The sequence below is a fragment of the Micropterus dolomieu genome, linkage group LG17, assembly GCF_021292245.1.
Source record: "Micropterus dolomieu isolate WLL.071019.BEF.003 ecotype Adirondacks linkage group LG17, ASM2129224v1, whole genome shotgun sequence".
Taxonomy (NCBI): domain Eukaryota; kingdom Metazoa; phylum Chordata; class Actinopteri; order Centrarchiformes; family Centrarchidae; genus Micropterus; species Micropterus dolomieu.
This window is the reverse complement of record NC_060166.1, coordinates 16,703,277-16,712,104: the sequence shown is the minus strand read 5'-3', so window position 1 is coordinate 16,712,104 and position 8,828 is coordinate 16,703,277. Positions and strand designations below refer to the sequence as shown.

Below are 8,828 nucleotides of genomic sequence, written 5' to 3'. Positions count from 1 at the left end.
ACTAGTGTCCATCTTGTCCTGGTCCCTACATAGACTTTGTTGCTCTTTAAACTGTGTCACCTGACATAAGACAGAATGAAAAAATGCTTGTCAGGTAGGGGATGTTCAATAATCAGTATATTCTGTTATAGGCCTTTTCTGTCTTTTTTTATCAAATGAATTTGACCTTTTAAAAAAATACACTGACAATAAAATATAACTCTTTCAGGTAGTCTAATTAAATATTCTTTAATTTAAAATGCATACCTTTGTTTTGCTTTCATCACAATTAATTAAGCACAGCACAGTGAGCATAGGGCACTGTCAACTGACAATGAACCTTTTCAGAAACAGTAAGGAAATGGAGAAAAGTGATACAGGTTATTCATATCATTTTGAGTAACAGTCCTACAGCTTGTATTTTTTGTTCCCACTTCAATCACAAAAGTCTTGAATGAAAGATAAAAATACTTACTTCAGAGCTCTGTCTATTTTTGCATTTTTTTTTTCTTGATTTCTGGTAGCCTAGGGCAAAACGCTAGGTGTAGCAGTGATTCTGTTTATTACAGCTGTCAGTCATCACTGTAATTATCAGCAGCAATAGGGAACTGCCTACACACATCATGACACACACATGCATAATCAATCATGTGTAATTATGGTGTATAGAGGAAAATATATTGCAGTCAGTAACGTTTCTGCATAGTGAGAGTCACAGTATGACAGAATAATAACCATCATTAAGGTATAAAGACAGAGGCTTGAGGTTCTAACAAATCTCGCTTCCTCTACCCATCATTAACTCAACTGTCTAGGTGTGTATGTAAATGTGCATGTCCCTGTGCGTGTGTGTGAGTGCATCTAAGCCTGAATATGAGTTTCCGTGACATATGATGTGAGGCCATGTTCGTGTGGATTCCTGTAGGAACAAGCACAGGCACCTTTCAGTTGCTTCCCCCTGAATGTGTGTGTCATGTGTTGGTCTCAATTGGCATCTACTTTTTTTAAAATAATTCTAATTGTAATGAGAGGGTAGACCAAGCAAGTGGCATTAGAACACAAACACGGTCAATACCCTTTGATGATGCATCAAGTGGTGTGGAACCATTTCATATTACACAAAACGATGACGAGTGCAGTTCAAAATGTTTACAAAGTATGAGTAGTAATTTATATGAAACAATGAATGCATGTGTTTGTCTGTGTAAGGTTACTTACTTGGATAATATCCTCGTGCATGTGTGTGTGTAGAGTTGCATGTGGGTGCACTATGCATTTGTTGAAGTGTGAGTTTCCCTTTGTTGGACATGAAGGGTAATTGCAGCTTTTGTTGAATGTTGGAGGCAGGTGGTGAGCCATCTGGTGACGGCAGGTAAGAGAGAAGGATGGCGGGGCTTTGGGCACAAAGGAGTGCTGAGTGGCGGAGGAAGCGATGGATGCACCCCTCCATCAATCACACATGGATGAACAGCAGGCACAGGGGCAATGGGAGGGACTGGAGAATAGGGCGAGGACAGAGGACAGAATGAGCGATAGAGATAAAAGAGGTGTTGAATTATCTTGAGAGTTGTCTGAAAGGGAGAAACCGAATAAACTGATACAGCAATAACAAGAGACCTACACTAGGAAATACTGGTAATATAGAAGTTTAACCCTAGTTCTATGATCAGGCAAAGCACTATTCTATCTGTTTGCCACACAACCAGGACAGGGTACAAGTTTAGCTGGTTAGACGCTTGTACTGATACAATTACAGTTTAAGTTTTATTTAATCTCACAAAGGCTGCACCTTCAAATGGGCTTTATAGGCTAAAGGAGCATGGCATGATTGCTCTACCACCTGCTGTGACGCTCACCCGACATCGCCAAGTAAACTTGGAGTTGTGCCAAAGCTTTCCACCCCTACTTATGGTAATAAGAAAGCAAATCAGAAACACTCCAGAGTGACTGGCCACAATGTAGATAGTGAGAGGAGAGAATTTACTATTCCTGCTGGTGTCCGAAAATGACAGGCGCATGTGTGGCCCAGCTCAAAGAAGAACCAAACTTTCTTGCTGACATGTCCCTAAACCGGTAGCAAGTTCACTATCTGTGAAGCCTGACATCCACTGATGAAATGTAGGGTACTGCACTAGCTGCCTGCTAGTGGCTGATTTTTTGGTAACTGGCGATGTCCCTCTATAAAGTGCAGTTACTATAACTACTGGTGATAGATACACAGCAGCCTGTAAAGAGCCAAAAACTGATGAATGATTGTTACCTGTATCTGCTTTAAGGTTGGATGAAAGCTGTGAGATCCTGTGAAGTTAGAGTTTAAATAGCTTAGCCATTGTATTCTGACTGGTGAGCACAGTAGAGCTGAATTGCTCTAATGACATGAAAAAGTTTTTTTTACAAACACGTTTTTCACACACAAATAGAATCTGCACATCTGCCAGAATTCAAAATACCACAATCCTTGAAGCTGTGCCTGCTAGTACATAGTTTGCACATTATACATAAATCATATGGGCATCAAAAGTGGCTACACAGAGAAGATATCTGTAACTCAAAATTCTGGAAATGAATTTTCACTTTCTTCACCCACCTTCTTACTAGATATGATATGATCTGTCTTAATTAACAGGATATGTACCACATTGTTTGTCAGTGTTTAGACTGCATCATAGCACAGAGGCAGCACTGCTGAAAATTACAAATGACCTGGTAATTGCATCAGACAAAGGACTTGTCTCTGTACTTTTCTTGTTAGATCTTAGTGCTGTATTCAAGACTACTGACCATCATTCTGCTCAGCTACAAAGCCCTTAATGGTCAGGCACTATCATATCTTAAAGAACTAATTGTGCCTTATTACTCCACTGCACTTCCATAATGCAGGGTTGCTTGTGGTTCCTAGAGTCTCCAAAAGTATTGTGGGAGCCAGAGCTTCTACTATAAGGCTCCCCTCCTGTGGAACCAGGTCCCAGTTTGAGTTCAGGGGGCAGACAGCATCTCCACATTTAAGACTTTCCTCTTTGAAGCTTATAGTCATAGGCTATGCTCGTGTGAGTCCTGAACCATCCCTTAGTTATGCTGCTCAAGGCCTAGACTGCCGGAGACTTCCCATCATGATCTGAGCTCTTCTCTCCTCCTCTCCTTCTCCATCTGTATACATTCTTATTCCATAAATGCATGTTACTAGTCCATAGTTTTGTGCTTTGTCTGACCCTGAGCTGCGACTGACTATGATGGTTTTTTTAAGAGAGGCCTCCGATTCGTTGTTGTAGATGCCTGTCACCTTCCTAAAATTGTGATTGGTTAAGGGGTGGGCCTAACAGGCAGAGCGGAGCGGGGTTACGAGTCAGCCTGCTGCTTCCAGCGTGTGTTATTCTCTGGAGGTAACTTAGCCACAAGCTGCAGCAGACAGAAAGGTATAATTTAATGAATATACAGACAGTCAGTAGCCTGGCTAGTTTATAATAAGTTTGTCACACTGCTACACAGTTTTGTGTACTGTACTGTATGTAAGAGCCATACTAGTCTGCAGATAGCAACAGGTTAGCAACATCGCTAACGGCAAGCTAATGTTAAACGGACACTGTCCCACTGACAGTGCCGCGTGTGACCTGATAAGCACCTCTGGCTTTGAGGGAGACCATCATGTACCTGTCTTCATCTTCATCTTTCTGAGAAGATTACAAAACATGACACCAGCGGGAGTTATCTGGACGATGCTGTGAAACTGAGCTTACTTTAAAGGGTTAAACATGCTGCCCAACAAACAGGTGGAGGAAACTGCTACGAGCTCAGTGATGGTCGGATCGTAATGTTTATTAAACTCCGTGGAAAATGTTAAACAGCACTGCGGGGCAGCAATGAGTCTGCGGGCTCTCTGAAAAACTTTAGTCCTCCAGAACTTTGCCCAGAGGAAAAGCCGGTGTTCCGCCTTTCTCCTGAAGTGAGGCCTCAGCTTTGGTGAGTGAAGCATCTTTGATCATCCTGACTCTGTGCTAGTGCTCTGTGTATGGTACAAACTGTTGTGCTGGATCGGTTGATACCAGGCTATGGATTGCGGTTATTGTCATGTAGACGCTTTCATGCTGCTTTATTATCTGCGATTATTACGCCAATATGGTGGCTGGCTGCGCTGGATGAAAGGTACGAAGCCGGGACTGTAAAACACACTCTCTCTTTCTCTCTCTCTCTCTGTTTTGTGAAGCCATGCTGTTTGTTGACATGTTAGAAACATAGTAGCAAGACAGAGTATTGTAGTTTTACTGGCATCTGTGTTTTGAAACCATTTTAATGAAATAGTATGGTTAATAATACTAGTATATACATAGTGTATATTTCAATTAAATTATAATATAGTCTAAAATGAAAGAAAAATATTTATGCTCCGTGATGTCTGTAATCTTGAGTGGGCTTGTTCCCAGTAAATGTTTTGTTCTTTGCACTCAGTGCATTCCTACAAACAAAAGCTGTAGTTGTTTTTTAAGGAAAAGGTCAACTACCGTATTTGAAGAACAATCACATCACACATTAAAACACGATTTTTATGGCCGCTTGCCATAATGCAAACACATTTTTTAGATCTCCTCCAACCTCGTAGCTCCGATTGCCACCAAATTTTTTCTGGGTCATCACTGGACTTAACATATATAAAGTTGTATAAAGCTAGTTGATAGTTCCTTTCGTATTCAAGATATTAACCAATAAACGTGTAAAGGGGTGTGGTGCAGGACATAAATCGACAAAGATCCACAACCGTTGGTCCAATCATCACAAAACTCACAGGATATATCCACATTAGCGCCGGAAATATCCCTTGAAAGTTTCATTCAAATCGATCACTAGGTGGTGCTTTAAATGCATCGTAACTGGGCATGGAATGATACAAATCAAGCTATAGATCAGAAAATGATTGTCCAGTTGTTACAAAACTTGCAGGATATGTTTTATAACAACGTTGTACTGTATGTGTGAAATAATTTTAATGCCGATATTGCGAGAAAAGGGGCCCACGGGCCGTCTCGCGCGCCCTCCGCGGGGCCAGGGGAGCAGCTTGCGCCGGGAGTCTAGGACCCCACTTACAACTGCTTGCAGTTCTAGTTATTATTATTATCCATCCATCCATCGTCAACCGCTTATCCTGTGTACAGGGTCGTGGGGGGGCTGGAGCCTATCCCAGCTGACATTGGGCGTACACCCTGGACAGGTCGCCAGTCCATCGCAGGGCTACACATAGACAGACAACCACTCACGCTCACATTCACACCTAAGGACAATTTTGGAGATACCAATTAACCTAGCATGTCTTTGGACGGTGGGAGGAAGCCGGAGCACCCAGAGAGAACCCACGCGGACACGGGGAGAACATGTAAACCCACGACCTTCTTGCTGTGAGGCGACAGTGCTAACCACTGCACCACCGCGCCGCCCTATTATTATTATTATTATTATAATTATTATTATTATTATTGTGCTGCCTCTTTAAGAGAGTGGCTTGCGTATGGACTGTTTTGTTCTGTTTGTCCTAGTAAGCTTGCTGTAGTTTTCTGGGTCCTGGAAAAGTCTGGAACCAAAGCTGTTTTCCCCCTTTTGTTCACTTTGTCTCGTCTTAATCCATAAAAACACATGTCTGTAAGTACTGCTTATGTTTTATAAGACTCACTTGTAATGGTTATTGGAAACAGCATTTTAATTGTGTGAAAAACATTAAAAAACGATCGCGATGCTAATCACGTTAGCCCGTTAATGGCATTTTCCATGTTAAGTTAGCATCGTGCTAATCGTAGTTATTGCGATGGCAAGCTTCATATGTAGAAGAAATTGTGACCTTTATTTTTTATTTCTGTATTTCAGTTTTACAGTGTTTCTAACAGTAAATATCCCAAAACTACCTGCTGTCTCCTGGATGTTTATTCATTAAAGAACCTGTTAGCTATCTGCCAAGCTAGCCACTGTGTCTACATCATAGCGAGGGCAGAATAATAATTATTATTAATAGTTTATCTTTTCTATTCAGGCTACTTTCTGAGAAGTTGACCTTCATCAAATGATGATTACATCATTGAATAACATACATGTATGATATTCTGTCATCATAGGCTCTGACATACTGTATACTGTATATTTATTCTATTACTCAATACATACTGTCTGCACTCATAAGCATAATCATCCTAAATAGACTTAAAGTATGTGCACTGTTTCTCGTAAGAGCCTTCAAAGTCCCACATTAAATGAATGTCATTTCCCAAATTGAGTGACGTGTCACCAATCAGGCGTGTGTTGACACCAGAGATTATTTCTGGCTTTATGCAAATGCAGCCTAGAGATGTTTGGATATTAGTGCTATTTCACTCTTGCTGAACTTTGCATGGCAGGTCTTTGATTGGCAGGGCAGTTATGAATAAATATGCATAAAAAATGTGTGTTGGGAAAGGTGGGCAGGTGAGGAAAAAGGAAGGAATGGACGAGAGGATAAATGGGTCGCTGAAAGTAGGGAAGGAAATAGAGGAAAGGAGAAGAAAGGAATGCAGGACAGACATAAAACACTTACAGTGTGATAATGTCAATATCATTTCTGTTGCTGTTTGTAAATTTGCCAAGTTGAACAGCTGATCTTAGTAGAACGCAGGTTAGTTTAGTTAAAGGTGAAGTGTGTTCAAGTTTTAGTGGAATCTAGTGATGAGGATTGCAAATTGTAACCAGTGGCACACGGTGCATTCAGGTGCTCCTCGGATGGTCCCATTACCCAAGTTGTGAAGTCGTTCTTCGGACTTAAGTGTGTTCATGTGCTCTTAAGTCGGAATGTGGAATCAACACGGACACTACTACAAACTTGAAGTGGATTAGCATTATCAGATCATAAACCAACACGCAGACCTGTAGTTCCCTCTACATGGACAGCAAACTAACCATTAAAAAGTTCTGTATACGTCTTTATGTCCCATGTAAAAACAGAGATTCTGATTATTCTGACACCACAGGAATGCACCATCAGTAACCACTCAGCCTTTCCAAGTGAGCAGGAGAAGCTACGGTGGCCGACACGCTCTGTTGGCTCTTGGGGTAAAGAAAACATGCATGTCAAGGTCAAGATTAAAAAGTTAATTTTATTACAAGTCCTAAACTTGGAATCCTACATGCAATATTGTAATTAAATAACTAAACTTGTCTGTGCTCCTTTGAAGTAAAAATCCTGGCTATGTGCCTCCATATGCACTTTTACTACCATTATTTCATCTCTACTGTATATCCAAAAATGCATCCACCATTACATTGAGGACACCTTTTCAAGTATTTACTCCTCTCTGCCACTTCAGAAGTGAAAAGATGATTCAGTAGATTCTGTAGCTTTGATGTGCCAAGGGGTATCCAGAACAGACAGCTCCCATATGTATATCCTGAAAGTTATGTATCCCCAGCTTCCATACATCTGTCCCATGGTACAGATGAGAGAGACAAGATAAGCCATATGGGAAAAGTTGTGACACAAGTCATCATCAAACAACTGACTGGCTGTATGACTTTGTCTCTGTATATCTGTCACAGTTTTTCTCTTTCTCCTTCTTTGTCTTTCTCTCGCTCTCAGTCATTTAGCTGTCTGTCTGTACAGTATGTATGTATTATGACAGTGATGCCTTGAACCTCAGAGTGCTACTACAACAACTTTGCCACCCTTCCTAGGTGGGTTAATATCAAGGGCAACTAGACTTGGTTGAAGATACTTGAAGACATTTCGCCTCTCAACCAAGAGGCTTCTTCAGTTCTGACTGATCCTCTGTGGGGTCATTAGCAAGGTGATGAATACCGCTTGGTTCATTAGTGCTCCTGGCTGTTGTAACAACAGTCATCATGGTAGTTAGATATGAGGCCAAGTCTGAATAACCATTGTTGGCATCGCCACAAGGCCAAATGTGACAGTTTGTTCCATCTCATGGGAAGGGATGGAAGGACAGCATTGTAAGTGGGGGATAAGTGGTGTCTACACCCTCGTCCCCTTTCAATAGAGGGTTTCTCTACACTTGGCCCTTATGTGCTGAGCTATGAGTTGGTATAGTGGTTGTTTGGTATCCCCAGTATAAAGGTCTGCGCATTCCTCACTGCATTGCATAGCATACACTAGATTGCCTTTCGTGTGTTTATGTGTACTGTTTTTCAGGTGGACCAGAATCTGTCTTGAAGGGGCTATATGTTTTCAGTGGCCACTAGCAGTGCGGTTTTCAGATTGCAACAGGGCGTGTGCTTTTAAGTGTGCTCCAACTAATAAGCGAGCATAATTGGAGACAGCTTCACACAACATGCAGCAAACTGGGAACATGCTGGAGGTTGAACTAATTCATGCTTGTTGCATGATAACTCTACACTGACTGCCATTGTGATACATCACCGTTAGCTACCTTTTCACCAGAGGTTCAGCAACGTGAGCACACCTGAACCTATTGGATGATAAGGAAACAGTTAGTGAGCTAGACTGAATATTATAAACGAGATTGTTGCCACACTTTGGAACAGTTAGACCGCAGCAAGTAACATTACTGTAGTGAATGGGTCTTCCACTGTGGTGTTGTCCTGTACTGTTATGTTGCATAAGTGTATACTATTTCGGTCACTTAACTTACAGCGACTGAGACCGTTGGGGAAGCTGTGTACCTGAGGATCTCCAGTGTGTGGTGAGAGTCAAAGAGCTGTCTAAGCTACAGTTGTTCCATGGGGGGTCTCATGAACACACAGTAAATGGCAGGTTGCCTCTAGCCCAAAGCTCTCCTCCCAGCTATTTGAAAGTTGACAACATTCAAGTGGTAGAAATTAAGTGCATCTTTGGTGACCAAAGGGAAAATCCTATTTTGTCCCATATT

The 8,828-nt window shown here is 41.6% G+C and overlaps 1 long non-coding RNA gene across 1 annotated transcript; it reads right to left on the bottom strand.

Moving 5' to 3' along the window:
- Positions 1 to 212: 212 nt before the first annotated feature.
- On the bottom strand, positions 213 to 951 carry LOC123986513. Its single transcript, XR_006828894.1, has 2 exons — positions 455 to 951; positions 213 to 319 (listed from the first exon to the last, which is right to left on the bottom strand). It is a non-coding gene; the product is annotated as an uncharacterized LOC123986513 (long non-coding RNA).
- Positions 952 to 8,828: the final 7,877 nt, after the last annotated feature.